The following is a 17,544-nucleotide window of genomic DNA, read 5'->3' as shown; positions in this document are numbered from 1 at the left end:
ACACAAGGCATGACCCACTCCCCTGTTCCCAGCTCCCCCACCTTCAGTACTCAGCGGCTGTGGGGTATGGACAGGTTTATTTAACTTCTCTGAGTTTCAACTTGCTCAACCTATGAAATGGGCATTCAGTAATGTCAACCTCTTAGGACTGTAATGGGAATTAAATAACATATCAGTCTTTCAAAAATTATCTCTTGAGCCCCTACAGGCATTCTTCTTCTGTACTCAGAGATGTGTTCATGAATAAAACAAAACCCCTGGCTTTCATGGGGTTTACATTCTTGGAGGGGTGATAGACAATAAACACATGTTGTAAGATCATTTCAGATGTGAGAAGTACTCTGAAGGAAATAAAACAGGCTAAGGGAATGGAGAGTGACAAGGGACGCTGTATTGAATTACATGCTCCTGGAAATCCTCTCTGAGGAGCTGAAATTTGAAGAGATCTGAATGAAAAGAGGGAGAGAGCCAAGCAGAGAAGGGGTGCGAGGATAAGAAAATGGCAAGTGCCCAAGGTCTCAGGTGAGCGACCATCACCTGTTCAAAGAACAGCAAGAAATCAGAGCGAGCAAGAGAGGTGGGAAATGAGGCAGTGAGATAAGGGGATCTGGGGCCAGCCCTTCAGGCCAGGGTGAAAAGATACCCGAATTTATTCTAAGGATGAGGAAACCACCGGAAAGTTTTAAACAAAGAAATGACATCAAACTTACATTCTTTTAAAGGATCACAATGATAATGTGTGAAGAGTTATGAGAGCAAGAAAACCAGTTCAAAGGCTACAGCAAATAATCAGTAGATACAAGCCACGATTCTTATGATTTCTTTTAGGTTTCTGGTACATTACTGGCATCACTATCTGAAATGGCCAAGGCCAGCAAAGCCTTGAGAAATTCAAACCGATTTTCATAGATTTCATGCACCAAAGCTCTACCCATGGCGTAGTTCTTTGAGTTCCCATTAGGGGCTGCTTTATTTTGAATAGATTTCTAATGAACTTTCACCAACAGATGAAAAATAACAGACGAGAGATAGAGAACACTGGTAAAAAGCAAGCATGTTTATAGTAACAAGAAATAATAGAAAACTTGGTATCAATGGAAAAAAAGAATTTAAAAACCCTAATCTGGTAACATTTAAAGTAGGGACACATGGACTCTGAAGAATAACTGAATAGTAATTGTGGCTTAAAAAAATGACCTAGGATCATCAATAAAAGTACTTTACAATCTGTATCATTTGGTTAAAGAGGCAGTGACATTAACATTGCTGTATTTGAGGAAGCCTTCAAAATGTGTTGGCACTCAAAGGCAAAACCTTGATTCCTTTGGAAGCTGTTTTTCCTAACAGCACTCAGTAAGTGGTGTTACTCTATTAAGAAAAGATGTTTTCAGCAACAGAACAATTCCAAACAGACGTTTTAGCCAAACCAATAGGCCATATTGTCTATAGGACTGATGTTCCAGGGTTCTCTGCAGCCAAAATTAGTGTGTAGTGTATATTTGTACTCATCACCACAAGTAATTTGGCAAGTATTTCTCGTATATGTTTTTTTTTTTTCCTTCAAAGAGTATGTACATTATGTAACAAGACAGAATAGGCCTTTATGTTTCCAGGTCGTAATTTTCTCTCGATATTTAACTGGTCTTATTTTCTCTCGATGTTTTCAAGAAAAAGTGTATGGTTTTTAAAATGTCATTTAAAAAAAAAAAGTAAATACAATTTTATACAAGGGCCTTCATGGAATCCTTCCTGCCTTGAGTTGTTATTCTGGCGATTAAAACAAGTCAAATGAGGTTAAACCAACTCACTTCTGAGGCCAGGGAGTACAGTATTAAATGGGTAGTTCTCTTTCCTTCTCATTAGCAGTAAAGTAACTTCTCATTAACAGGTTTGGTTCCTGCTGAAATCCCAGAACCAATAAAACATAAATCTATGGAAGTAAAGCTGATTTTAAAATCAGATGGATGTGGACATGTGGACATGTTTATATCCATTGACCTTAAGAATCTATTTCAGGGAAACGATAAGATTTTAGATATAGATTTATTGAAATGATGTTCAGTATAGCACTATTCATAATAAAGATGTGAAACAACACAAATGTTCAACAAAAGGGAAATAAATGGTAGAGCTATTTAATTAACACAATGTTTTAAATACCATGGAAAAAATTTATGCAAAAATATACATTTAATTACATGAGAACGTGCTTACAATATAATACTAAAATGAAGAAAGAAGTAGGTTATTAAGTACAATATGATCTCAACTGTGAGATAAACAGGCACATATACTTACAATAAATAATTCAATTTTGATTTTTTCTTTATACTTTTTCTGTATTCCCCAGTTTTCTACAGTGAGCATGCAATACTTAATTACACCAAAACAAGTTACTTATTTCTTTAAAATCTGACCAATTTTTTTCAGTTCAATTCAAAGGTAAACATCTGTACAGCTAGTAAACAAGTCCTTTAACTATATGAATTTAGGAGATACAAGATCCTAAAAACCTTAGAGTAGCTATTCTTGCATTACAATAAATAGTCTGCCCTTTTTATGGCCAACCACCCACAACTCTTAAAAGAGTCTGAATTATTTAATGCATTTATAAATTACATATTAAATCTCTCACTCCATATAGCATATACATTTTTTTCAAGCACTTAGAAATATGTAGGCAACAAAAAGGTAGAGTTCCCACTCCCTTTTCCAAAAGTATTTGTATGGTACTTACAAATGCATGTACAGTATTTGTAAATGAATGTAGTTTAGTTACTTTAAAATATCTAGAACTAGCACACCAGATCAAAACAATTGACATAAATACTTTATATTATCAATTCACCTAAGCCTGTAAGATGACCATATGTCCTCAACTAAGAGTCAAGACGCAGGTTCTGACCCAGGAGTTTGTATTCCTTCCAGATGTGGACACAGAAATGCTGACATTTCTGAGATATTTTTATGGTTTGGTTGCCAATAAGACATAATGCAAGCTTGAACTTCAGCTGAGACTTTATCTAGTCACAGTTCTGAATTAGTGGAGCCAGAGACTTTACCATCCTGTGAGGTGTCAGGGACGGCTCCCTGGTAAACATATTCCCTAAGCACTCAGGAAATGCCATCCTCTCCTGGCAGCCTCTGTTCTCTCAAATCGCCAACAATTTTTAAGAGTGCCTTTTTAATCAGCAAAAATTATAAAACACCACGATTGTTTTCCACTCATGAAAAGTATGGTCATTTGCTTTAAAAATGCTTAGCTCCAGACCAAGTACAAAGGGCAAATAAATTCTTTGAGAGTAAGGACCCCCATCCAGTATTGTGTGCAGTATTTCTTAGTGCCCCTTCTCAAAGCTACCAGAATGTTCCTCAGTTTCAATTGGATGACTCTCTTTCTTAAATGGCAAAATAGACTGTGAGCTCAGTGAGGATAGAGACTGTATCTTGCTCATTGTTTTGTGACACTGCAGCCGAAAACAATGACCGGCACAATACAAGTGCTCAGTAAGTGTTTGAAGAAGGCAGGAGAGTTTGGGGTTTGATCATGAACCCTTTAACAAACATCAAGCAGAACAACTAATGGTATTATTGTGAGAAGATTTCTACATGCATTTCTGTAACACCATAGAGAGGCCAGCACCCCCAGTTTGTCTTTGTGGTGAGTCTTAGGAGTGCCATTTTTAATTTAAAATGTTCTGTGGTATTCTTGCTTTGAGGGGAAAACAGTTGGAATTCAGGAGCACAATAAGAGAATTAATAACATTTCTTTGAAAATACATGCAATTTTGGAGCTGTCAATTTCAGCTATGTCTCTTTAAATACTTTTTCTTCTAGAATACAACTGGGTAGATGAGATTTTTTTTTTAATTCCATTATAGAAGTAATAGCCCTGTTTTGGTGTTTTGTAAGCAGATAATATTTTGCTAGTGACTGTCTTTGAAGTAATGCATTGCTCTGAATTCTGAATTCTATTATTTTACATCTACAGCAGCTTAAAGTGTATTTTTTATAAGCAGCAAACTTCACCTCATAAAAATTCATTACATAAGGGCATAAACAAGTGCTTTTTCTTCTAGTCATTGGCAGTAAGTGATTCATCAGTTTTCCACAGAAAACCAATTTCATTGCAGATGTTCTGTAATTTCCAATCTCCCTGAATTGTGGAACCATATCACACAATCCCAATGCAAGGAATGTAAGGATTTTTTTTCTTTTTTTAAGGTCTGTGCTTAGTCTCTTTAATAGGATTGAATATCATTTGCTGTCTGTCTCATCAGTTTTATTTTTAAAAAAATTAAGTAATCAGTCTCCTATTCTTTCCTTTCCCACGTATGTTGCTTCCACACGTGGATAGATAACTGGTAGAAAATTCAAAACCCACAGATTACTTGATGTCTGCAAACAATAACATATACTCCTTTTTCCCAAGGTCAAACTAGAAATACTGAGAGAAACAAAACTTTTCCAAGACTAAATCCTTTTTCCTCCATAATGTTTACTTTCTCTTTTCAGCCCCACAGTGAAGGAGGAGTGTAAGAGGCTTTCCGTGAAAAATGGAGCTCCCGACAGAGATTCTTGGGAAAACTGTCTCCACCAATACTTGAGTTTAGTTTTGTCCGGTGTTTCAAAAAGTTGATCAATGGAAAATGGGCATTCAGGTATAAAATAAGGAGTTAAGAGGGAAAAAAATGCCTGCAGATTCCGTGATGGTCTAAGGCCATATATGATAAACGAACATTTCTCAGAAATGCTGACAGAGAAAGGGTTAAATATCTCCTTAAAAACTTAGGAAATTAAAGTCCAGTCTTTTTAAAAACACCTCAATCTTTGGATTGAGAAGTTGAATCAAAAGCATGATAATTAAATTTACTAATAACCAAAGTTATGAGGTATTGCAAGGGTGAAGTGACAGATTTTCAAGATAACCAATTCGATTCTGAAGCTGGTGCTTATTTACCCCTCTGCCTTCCAACTGCAGCTCTGGTTACCCACATATTTCCTTTAATGAGTTACATAAGGAAGGCCCATGGACTTGTCTCAGCAGGACAGTTCCATGCAGGGGCTTCCAAGTGTGTTTTGAAAAGTATAAATATCTTCCATGAGTCTGCCATGGTGCCTGGAATTCTAGCATCAATGGATGTCTCTAAAGTTAGAGCATGATTTCTAATTTGCTAAATTATATGGAATGTGCTGCCACTTCTAGTGGCTTTTCTGCTGGCACCAGGCAGAGACCAGAGGGAGCCAGACAAAGGGGAAGGTTGGTCTCTATACATCCACCCATAAACTACAGAACCACCAATCAAACCTAGTTTATCTCCCCACCCCCTGTGCTCCCCGATTATTGCACATTGCCTCTTTTTACTTACTGTCCTTCAAGTGCGTTTTAAATGGGCTTCTCCTTTATACAACCTGAAATTGGAAGTCATAGGAACAATTAAACATAGCCTTCCTCTCCATCCAACTCAGACAAACAATTATTGAACTCTTTCTTCTGTCGACTGAGCACTAGAAATCCAAAGATAAATAGGAGATCAGAGTCTACCAAACGAGAAGATGAAGAGAGTAAATAGACAAAGTGCTTCAGAGCATGGAGAAGTGAGTAATTTATTTCATCGGGGACCTGTGGAGGGCCTCCGAGGGAGGGTTCAGTCTTGATAAGTATGTAGGATATCTTCAGGTGAAACAAACGAAAGGCATTCAAAAGAGAAAAATAAAATTACTCCTGGGATTTAACACATGAGCCTTTAGCATCCAAGTTCAGATGCATAGTCGTTGAATAGATAATCATCAAGCACCTGCAGAGTGCCAGACATTGTGCAAGGTAAGCACTGAGGATGAAAATACAGAGAAAACACAGGACATGATTTCTGTCCACAAGGAGCTCATAGGTTTCCTTGAAAACAATCACTGGGGAAAGCAGGGTCCAGTCAGAGCAGGGGTTTGCGCTTGAGCAGGGCGAAGGTAGGTTCATAACATAAGGCATTGTCTAGAGAAGAAAGCACATGTTAATAACCTCAAGTGGAGATCCACACCTTCCAGTGCCAGCAGGGAAGGCTAAGGATTCCTCAGAAGACACAGGGCAGCAAAGCTAGAGATAAGACTACTGAAATGAGGCAGCCCAAGCAACAAAGTTTGGTCGAAACATACCAAAAATTCTTAGCTCTGCTTTGTGGCTACTTTTCGAGAATTTTGTATTCAATGAGAAAAGTGTTATACAAGCCACACTTCACAAAAGAGGCAACTAAGTAATTTGTCCAAAGTTACAGTGCAGGTGTGAAAACTAAGATCTTTCTTACTCAAAATCTATCCTCTTTCTGTAATACGAAATTGCTTTTCAATTTTATTTCACAATTTCTCCCAGAGGCTCACTGTTCAACTGGTTTGTCCATACCTCCTGTATTACATGGATTTCAACAAAAATCAGGAATGTATCAAAAAAAAAAAAAAAGTTACTCAGATGGAACTATCCTATAGAGTACTGGCCAAAATAGAGCAGACACTGGTCAGAATGTCCTATTTGAGTAACTGCACCATAATTGAGAAATAGGGGAGATACAATGTATCCTTGAGATACTTAGATACTTGAGAGGAAAAGTACATGAAGATAATGATTCAGGAAGAGGAGTGGGTATTACTGTTTTCTTAGAAGTCAGCATTGTGCCTGGTCTGTGGTGGGACTCACTAATTATTAGTGGAATGAATAGAAGAATGGATGTCAAGGGAAAGGTAAAATATCAGAGATGCTCATTTTACCCTACGTATTATCAAAGTCATTTTCTAGTGGTGCTATTTTTAATAGTCATGCCAAGTATTGTTAGGATATAGAGAAATGAGCATTTTCTTATATTACTATAAGAATATAAATTGTTTCAGAGAAAAGATTGGTTATATGTATCAGAAGCTTTTAAAATATGTCTCCTTTTTCACAAGAAATTGTAATTCTATTAGTTAATACTACTGATAGTTGGAGAGATTTATTTACCAGGACATTCATTCCTATTTACTATGGTAAAAATTGCTGACAACCAAAAATTTCCAACAGGAAATAGGTCAAATAAATCATGCTATAAAAGAATATTTAATAACATGGCAAGGTGTTCACTATATATTCTAGAGTAAAAACTGAAAATCTTACATGCAAAATGTGAAATATTATATTTTCCTAAAAATGAAATATTTATGTATATATATTTATCTATATTCACAACAAAAGACTAGAAGAATTTGTAGAAAAATATTGGTAATAGCTATCTCCAGGGGAATTGGAGTAATTTTTACCTCCTTCTATGTGATTTTCTATATTTTCCAAATTTTCTACAATAAATATATATTTCTTTTACAAAAAGAAAAGAAATTCACAAAAATGTAAAGGCAAGCAACAAAATGAGAAAAATATTTTCAAATTATATGAAATAAAGGGTTAATGTCCTTGATCCTCATCCTTAAAAGAATGAATAAAAAGACATGAAAAGACAATTCTCATAAAAGGAAATAATAATGGCTAAAAAACATAAAAATATGTTCATCTTGGCCAGCAATCAAAGAAATGCTAATTAGAATAACAATATGCTATACAGATGTGACTATTCATTATTGATGAAGTCCCAAATAATGATATATTTGAGGAAAGCAATTTGCCAGTATGAATGAAGAGCCTTAAATAACTCATAGCTTTTTGACCCAAGAATTCCACTTCTCAGAATCTATCCTAGGAAAGCAGTCCAAAATGGAATAAACTTTAGAGATGTGCATATCAAGTCACTTGAGGAGTTTTGACTAAGACCAAGAAGAGGAGGGAGAGGATTTATACTCTGGTGCCAAGACAGGAAGGAGAGAATGGCACAGTGTCCTGCCCACCCACATTAAATAAATATGACCCATGTATTAGTCAAGGTTATGCAGAGAAACAGACCAAATAGGATGTGTATACATAAATATGGATATAGACATAAATATGTATTTATATATATATGAAGAGATTTATTATAAAGAATTGGCTTTCACAGTCATAGAGGGTAGAAAATTCAAAACCTGCAGAGTACACAGGCATGCTGTTGACCCAGGGTAGCCAATGCTGCTGTTCTGATTTGAAGGCCAGCAGGCTGAAGAATTCTGTCTTGCTCTGGGTAGGCTGATCTTTTAGTTCTATTCAGGCCTTCAACGGACCGGATGAGGCCCACCCACATTAGGAAGGGCAGTCTGCTTTACTCAAGAGTTTGCCAATTCAAATGTTAATCTCATCCAAAACAGCTTCATAGAAACACCAGGGTAATGTTTGACCAAATATCTGGAAACCATGGTGCCAGCCAAGTTGACAAATAAAATTAACCAACACACCCTGTGATGGAGGGGCTGCCAACGGAAAATAAAGGAAGTGTCCTTTGGAAGATCCTTGTCAGGCACAGACATAAACAATGTTGCTCTGGGGCCTGAAGGACAAAACCTGGTCAGAGTGGAGAGAGAGGCCTTCTTCTGGTCTTTACAGAGAGCACAGCAATGGTCTGATGCAATGAGTACTTAAAGAGTCAGCTCCCTTTTGATACCTCAAACATTTGCAGCAATGGGAACTAGCAAACAAGGCCCCCATCTTCAAATGGTAATTTGTTATGCAGCAATAGATAACTGATACAATAGTACCTTACAATACCGAACCTGGTTTTAGACTATGCTCCTGCCAAATGGCAATAGACTATGAAAGATTGCCACATAAGAATAAATATTATTTAAATTTTCTTCTCCACTTTGACATAAATTACTTTCAATTAAGTAGCAATGATAGTATGCTAAATCCAATAATAGTTGGTTTATCATAAAGATGCACATTTCTGGTCACTTAGTAAAGCTACTTAAATTGAAATAATATTTTAGTTTGCTAGCTGGTTAGATCAAGCTGACAGCAACTGATTTTTTTTTTTAAAGGCACTGGGTGGTGGTTGCTGCTGCTGCTAATTATTTTCATCTTGATGAACAGATTTCCCATAAATTAAATGAGAATCCATTTTTTAAAGTGATAAGTTATTTGTTTCGCTGAATACCTCTGATCTTTTAAAAGTTTATTTTCCTCCATTTCTGACAATTCTGATTACACTGCTGTCATTATAGGTAGGTATTGGTTTACATAATTGGTAGACCCAATGTTCTACTTTACTAAAGCTATTAACTCTTAGGTCCACTGATCTGTTAGAACCTGTTTCTAATCTCCAATGAGAGCTGTGAATTGGAAGGTAGACTATGTTCCGAGATGTGCAGGAACCCCCTGAACCAGAAAATTGGATTTTTATCTTCCTGACCTTCTATTTATCCTTTGAAAAGACAGAAGCAATATGAACTGTGAAACTAACCTGCTGGTTCAGGTTCCTCTTCTTCCTTCTTAGTGAGCTGTTTTCCTTTCTCCATTTTCTTTCAACTTTCTTCACTGCTGAAGTCTGAAAAAAAACTTGATTTTTATAAGCTTACAATTTTTTTCAAAAATAAGTTTCTTTTCCTTAAATTGGTCAATTAATATTCAATGAAAACAAGGTTTTTGATATTTATTATTCTTACTTTCTTACTTCAGTTAAATACAGATACTTGATACCTGTATACTTATTTACAGCTGGGTCTTACTGAAGACCCCCCTTTTGAAATAAAGTGGATGTCCTAGGTGTGAAGTATACCAATTCAAAGCAATTGAATGCAGAAACAGAAGCCAACAAACACTAGCTATCCAATTACCTACATTAGAAAATCTGGGGGATGCAGACACATAATTTGGCCAAAGTCAAATCAAGATTTCATCCATATCAACTTCTACTAGAATAATCTATCAATCCAAGTAGGACTTTTAGGACAAAGCTGCTCTGTTAAATCATAGTCAACTGAGCAAACATTATACAGCTATGTAAATATTAAAAGGTAAGTGGGAGCAGGGAGGGGGCTCTTCTATTTTTTTTCCCCAAATCTTTGTATTTGAGAAAATATTCTTCTTACAACCCAAGTTCTGTCTCCTCCATTCCAGCCAGTCAGCTCCCCTCTGTGGTCACAGATTTATTGGTCATAACACTCAAGTAATCATCAAATCACAGGCTTGAAAGAATTTTCTTGAAGAATTCCTCTGTAAAATATTTATCAATTAAGAATCCAGAGTCCATTTTATTACTTCCAATGACTGAGTTCACTGTCTCCCAAGAAAGTCAGTCATGCTTTTGAGCAGTTTTAGTTACTTAAAATATTTACCTGCCATTTTGAAATAGTTATGTGCTGGTCATAATTCTGCCCAGTAAAGCCCTTTGAAAAAGTCTAATCTTCCTTCCCCAAGAGAGTCTTTTATCTACTTAAAGTAAAAACAAAACATGGCTCCCTTCCTTTTCTCTTATCTAGGCTTACCCTCCCTCTGGCACAACACCCACACTGCAAAGGGAAGTTAGGTCAAAAGGGTGAGTGGGAGCTGAAATTCAGGCCACACTCTCCATCCTAGGTGTTGAGCTCCAACATGGGGCTGTAGGCAACCACAGGAGAGGATGTCTTTTATAATTTTCATGAAGGCACCCCCCCCCCCCATTAAGTACCCTTGCCAAACTTTCCACCTGCAGGACTTACTTTATCTGGAGAAGTGACCTTATTCAGGCACCGATGTTGTATATGTCAGGGAATCTGTGTTCCTTACATGACATGATGTCAAATCTCCCCTCTGTGGTTCTTTCCTAAATTCTTCTATTGCTATCACCATGCCTACATCAGCAGCTTCTCAAAGATGGATTTTTCTTAATCTATTTTTTCTTAAAACTTGTATCTGGATATACAATAAAGTATACTTTAATACCATTTTTATTATTCCACAATTTAGGTCTTCAATAGAGCTTGTCTAATTACTATATCAAAGTTGAATTCTTTGACCTGGTTTTCAAAGACCGTCGTAAATTTGGTTTAACCTGAAATTTTAACTCAACTGGTTCAAAACTGAACTGATCATCATTATCCCCAAACCCACTTCTTTACTATGTTCTTTCTTTTACTAATTGAAGTATAGTTGATTTACAGTGTTTCATGTGTACAGCAAAGTGATTCAAAGTTTTATATATATCTATATATAAGTATATATATACATACTTTTTCAGATTCTTTTCTATTATAGGTTATTACAGAGTATTGAGTAGAGTTCCCTGTGCTATACAGTAGGTCCTAGTTGTTTCCCTATTTTATATATAGTAGTGTATATCTGTTTACTATGTTCTTTTAATTGTATCACCATCTACCCAGTCACCATGAAATGTATCTTGGGCTCGTTTCTTAATTTCCACTTCTCCTTCACTTTCACACTCAGTTGGTCACCTAGTCCTGGTACTTCTACATTTGCATTCCCTTATATATCCTTTCTACTCATGACTCTCCATTTCTACTTTTCCTGCCTAAGTTTAGGTTGCTACCTCTGACTTACAGCCTCTAGTCCAGCCATCCAATATTTTACCATGAGGCTTGCTATCTAAATTTCAAATTAATAGGGCCTTATACTGCTTTATCACCTTTTTTGATGGTTTTCTATTTATGTAAATGGAAGAATATCTAATTCATTTGGCAGAGGTTTCAAAATCTTTGAAATCTTTCGGTCCCCAATTGGCTCTCCATAATGGAAATATCATGGACATCTATGGCTGTGTGCTTCAGATGATTCCCACTGCTTTATAACTGGTGCTTTCTACTTCTTCCCAAATGTCAACAGCCATCATGGCTATAATAACCTAATTATCTTTACTTCTAGTTCATCCCAGTTATCAGTGACCTTAAACAATAATCACTGTTCATAATCCATAAAGGAACTAGTAGTAGGGATTAATTTATGGTAACTAAAATAAGTCCTCTCAGAATGGCACTTTAAATTTTACCATAATTTCTGTCTTTCTGTTTTTAAATGTCCAACATACATGTATCACTTTTACTCTCAGTAGACTCTGTCTTGTTGTAAATGGCAACATCATAGTTGAGTATTAATTATTTGTACCTTTGCTTGTTATCTAGCACTTCGTGATTTTTACGTACTTTCTTACATTTCTATTTGTAGTCTACAAATCCACAGAATGTGGAATCTTCACATAAGGCTGTGACCACGTGCTTTTAACTATGTTGGCAAAAACATTTACTAACCATTTTCCCACCAAACTAAGTAACATCAGAGGATTTTAACCTGTGAAGAAGTTAGGTCAGAATCTATTTTAAATTTGCTCCGCATATGTTTGTTATGTTGGAATATTAAGATGGTCTAATGAAAAAAAAAATTAAATAAAGGTTCTTAAGAGCAGAAATCTTACTTGGCTCCTTGTCATCAAACTTTCCTAACAGTTCAAGTAGAGATAGGATAGACCAAAAAATCTCCTTAGGGTTTAAAATCATTTGAAACCCACAGATAGGAGGGTGAGCTGAGTCATATCTAAGCCTAGGATACACCAGGGTGTCCAGACTTCCTACATTTTTCAGAAGTGACAGAGATCTGCTGTCTCCAAGCCCACTACTGTCTTGCTTGACCAACATATTACTTTAAACAAAGAAACAAAAACAAACAAAAGGGGGTGAGGGTGCTACCCTGACAACATTCTTCTGTTGGAGAACAGTTTCAAAGTTTCATGGAACAGTTTCATGGTTGGGGATGCCATGAGCACAGGGAGAAAAGGTTTAGCTCCCCAGTGAATGGGCAACTTTTCTTAGAGCTTAATTATTGGAGTAAATTAAAAAGTCAACACCTAACTGGCTTCACATTTATCCCAGAGGATTTAAGCCTCCAGGAGGAAGAGCAGTTGGACTTGTAGCAACTCCTGGGGATGTCCCACAGGCAGACTACTCCAGGAAGCCATAGATATGAGTAAAAGTTTGGGAATCCTAGATTGAAGATGGTGATTGAAAATGAAACCCAAGAAGGCAGTCTGAGCCATCACAGATCAAGAAGAAAAAAAAAACACAAAATCATTTCAAAATTCATATCTTATTTCCTTTGTCCTTTCTATGCAGTGTGTAATTAACATTTATGATGTTTTAATGGTATTTGCCTCATTTTGGAAAATGCACGGCTCTAGAGTTGGTTCCCATCGTTAGCAATCGATGAGAAGACTGGGGTAGGATTTTAGCTACCTAAGAAGACAATGAAACCATCTAACTGTGATCAGTCTGAACCATAGGGCCAAAGTCTTTAAGAATGTGATTCAACCCACTTGTTTTAATGATGAGCATCACATTGCCTTATCTGAATGCTAGTATTCTTTAAAGGAGTGTTTTTCAAACTACATATCAGGACCCAAAACGATGGGACCAGCGTTTTTGAAAACTAACATAAAATAGAACTAAGCAGAACAGAAAACACATTTCCTCACACATGGGAAGGGTAGTGTATTAGTCAGGATAAGCTAACCTATATTTGATATCTAAGTGGCTTTAACACAATAAAACATTTCCTTCTCACTGGTATAAAGCCAGTTCAGGTTAGTTGAGCCTCCTCTATCTAACAGCTTCACAATGTACATCATGTGCTCTCCAAGTCAGGGTGTAACCAACACTGAAGAGAGAGGTTGATGGCCACACAAGGAATATTTAAATTCCAGGCCTGGAAGCAGCTTGCCTCACAGCTGCCCACATCCCATGGGCCAGCCCTGGGTCACGTGATCCCAATCAAACTTGAAGGAGTGGGGCACAATGCAGTCCTCCTGTGCACACAGAAGAGACAGTGGAAAGGACATTTACACCCACTCTATTTACACCCACTCTTCACTGAGTTCAGCAAGGATGAGCTTCTGTAGAATAAGCATTGTACTTCAGATATTTTAACAAATACCTCACCTTTCCTGGAATATTAGGCAACAATTTTCTTTTCTTTTTCTGAAAAGAAGGCACTTTCTGTTATCACTGGGTCAAAAACACAAGTTGGTTTTTATGTATTTGGATTTTCCTACTAAGTTAATTAAACTGACATGTATTGAACATCTGTTAGCGTATCCGGCCCCATGTAAGAATCAAAGATGGAGGGGACAGTGGTTCTTCCCCTTTCTCCATCATCTCTTTCTATATCAGCATCATTTCTTCAATCATGTGCTCCCACTGAGCTGCACCAGAAGCCTGACATTAGAGACTGCTTTTTGCCCTAAAAAGTTACAAATATGCAAAATGTCCTAATCTGAGAAAAACTGTTACCTTATTGTGAAGAACTTCAACTCTGGTGAAGAATTGCTAGTGGATTAGACAACCTGTCTGTGAATTCCTTTTGCACAGCCTCTCTGTGTAGATTCTGTATCCATCATCCCTTAGTCTTTACAGCCTTGGCACCTGCCTCTAACTACATACTGCTGTGGATTGAATTGTGTTCTCCAGCACCCACCCCCAGCCCAATTCATATGCTGATGCCCTAACCTCCAATGTGACCGTATTTGGAGACAGAGATTTTAGGAAGAAATTAAGGTTAAATGAGGTCATAAGGGTGGGACCCCAATCCTATAGGTCTGGTGACCCTATAAGAAGAGGAAGAGATGGCGGACCGTTCTCGCTTTCAGCACGACCAAGACCACATGAACACGCAGGGAGAAGGCAGTGGGTCTGCCAGAAAGAGAAGCTTTCACCAGAACCTGACCATGCTGGCACCCTGATCTCGAACTTCTAGCCTCCAGAACTGTAGGAAAATAAATTTCTGTTGTTTAAGCCACCCAGTGATGGTGTTTTATTGTGGCAGCCCAAGCAGACTAAGACAAGTGCTGACCATGAATAATCAGTAATGATATATAGCATTAAATGTCTCCTTCTCTGTGCAGGTTGCTCTCACCTGTCCAAGCAATCTTTCTGTCATTTGAGGACTTTGCAGACTGTATCCATCACACTCTACTGTCGTTACTTGAGTACACATTCTCTCATCTACTCAAATGTAAATTCCTGGAGAAGAGAGATCAGTCCAAAGATAACACCTAATGGTGGGAACACTGGAAACCACCATCAGAGGCAAGCGTTATCTCCTTTTGCAAATGAGAAAACTAGCTCTGATATGACCCTGAGGTCAGGCTGTAAGCAATCTGTGGAACTAAGATTTCAACCAATGGATGTTGATCTCCAAGGAAATTTTTATTTTAATAATAAAAGTTATAAGCCTCCGCTCTTCCCTTTCCTCCTATCTTGCCAAATTTTTGCACCTGGTACCAGAACACTAGCTCAGCCCTGAGCACTGAACCGTCTCTTTATTATTTACTTCTCTGCTTTTCCAACATCTCTGCCGCTTAAATCCTTTCAGCTTTATTTGTCCTAGGTCCACAACCCAGGGCCATCTACATTATTGGAGCTGACACTTTGATTAAAACAATGCAATATTGTAACACTGACTGCCTCTGTATTTAATTATTTAACAATGCCTTCCTTAGTGTGTTAGTTATTATAACATAGCTAATGAATCAATTTAATTAGATATAAACAAGTTTATTTTGTTTTCTGTTAAAAACTATAATCCAATTCTCTTCTTCATCATATTTACCGCTACAAAATAACAAGCTAAGTCCTTTAAATCACTTAAATCCATGGGGTTTATGCCATCAGGTTAAGAAATTTTTCGCCATCACAAGTCTTTAATTACTTTTCCCACTCATAGTAGGCACTCACAAGTAAGATACAATATGAATTTCTTGAACTATTGCAAAATAAAGAAGAAGAAAAATCACGCTCCTTAAAAGCAAAAGCCTGATCATCATCATATTTTGATGATTCAGATAATGAGCAGTAATATAAATAGACTAATGAAATTAAGGGTGATTCATATTCACTCCCTGGTGCAACTGGTTTCACTAAATAAAGCATGATGCTATTCTAAGGCTAAAGGAAGCTCATTCTTTTAGCTGAACATTTAAATATGCCATTTTAAAACAAGTGTTTTGTTTAAATTTGATTGACTCTCCTCAAACCATATGGCCTTAAAATATTTATGAGTCATTTTGGGTTGAATGCAAGACATATTGACTGTAAAAAGTACATTAAAAATAATACTAGTAATAATCTATAATATTATTTTCAAGATAAGTATTTTCCTGATCACTGGTAATGTCATTTTTCCTACTCTTAGTTACCATCTTTATTTCTTAAAAATGATCCCAAGTTTTAGCTCAAAGATGTTCTCACTACAGAGTTCCAAATAAGTTAATAACCTGTTGTAAGAACAGTGGGAACGAGACAGAATAAATTGAAGCCACCATTCCAATTAATCTTTGCTCAGTTCTAGCTTTTAGGTTTCTCCAGACTCTGGGATCAGGGATTTCATAGAGAAAAAAAATCAAAATCCTCAAACTACCAAACTGCCCTACCAAATATACTCCCTGTCTTTGGATATTCCAAAAGAAGAGTTCCATGGTGCAAGATAAGCTCCCAATGTAGCATGATAGTAAATGGATGACGGCCTAAATCCATTGATTCTAGTGCTTAAAAAAAGAAAAGAATGCATATAAAGGGACTGGCATTGTTATTGACTTCTATTTATTTTTGTAAGGGTTTTTAGTCCCAGGCCAGTTGTCCCTTAATTGCTCAGCAAAGTCTTGGGTAGATTTCTGTTCAACCTATATGTTCCCATGGAATGCAATCTAATTGCAAATATTGGCTATCCATGAATCATGTAAATCTCATTCCTTGGAAAGCCACAGGTAAGTTTCCCCACTAGGAATACATTCATTCCAATGATCTGTTATTCTGGATTATTCACATTGCTGCCCTTGTTCAGCCATTCAATGTACATCTTTTGTGTGTCTACCAGATGGCTACTGTCTTTAGCATGGGAAAAACAAAATGAGAAGACACTATTCCCACCCTCAACAAGCATACAGTATGGCAATGTGTTAGGAATTAGTGTGTTTGAATCCTTACAACAACTGCCTTGAATGGAGTAGGTGTCACCATCCCCATTTACAGATGGGAACAACAGAAGACATAAACCTGAACCTCAGAAAGGTTAAATATTATTAAGTCCAAGGTCACAGAGTTAATATGTTACAAAATTTGAGTTCACATCAAAGGTGGCTCTACCTAGTTCCTAAACCTATGATCCTTTTATTATTAATTTCTGCTTTCCTTTATCAGTTTAAAAAACAAAAAAAATTACTGAATTTATTTTGTTTCTAAGTCTTCTTCAAAACTTCCTTATTCATTGTTCCTAAAAATTGACATTTTACTATCTTGTATACCAAAAATTTAATACATTTGCTTTTTTTAATAAAAATAATACTATTTTAAAATATTTTAGGCACTAAAATACCATACAGGGTCTTGTGTCATAAATATGTTTTTACTTCCCCCACTTGCAGAGAGAAGAGGTGCACAGGGACCTCCCCAGATTGAGCCCCATTCTTCAGGCCAGTCATGGGGGTGAAACGGCTGGAATTAGAGAGTGTGGTCATGAAGAAGCATTGCCTGAAGAAGAGCCAGAAAGTACTCTTAGTCATTCTAGAATTTGAGGAGTGATTTTTAACATGCCAGGAAGAAGTGAGTCAATAAGGAAGAATGTAAATCAAAAGGGTAGAAGTAAAAGGAAAAACACAGTCACTTTTATGTAAATTGAAAGATCTG

The sequence above is a fragment of the Phocoena sinus genome, chromosome 17, assembly GCF_008692025.1.
Source record: "Phocoena sinus isolate mPhoSin1 chromosome 17, mPhoSin1.pri, whole genome shotgun sequence".
In the NCBI taxonomy this organism is placed as follows: Eukaryota; Metazoa; Chordata; class Mammalia; order Artiodactyla; family Phocoenidae; genus Phocoena; species Phocoena sinus.
The sequence above is the reverse complement of the archived record's forward strand: the minus strand, read 5'-3'. Positions refer to the sequence as shown.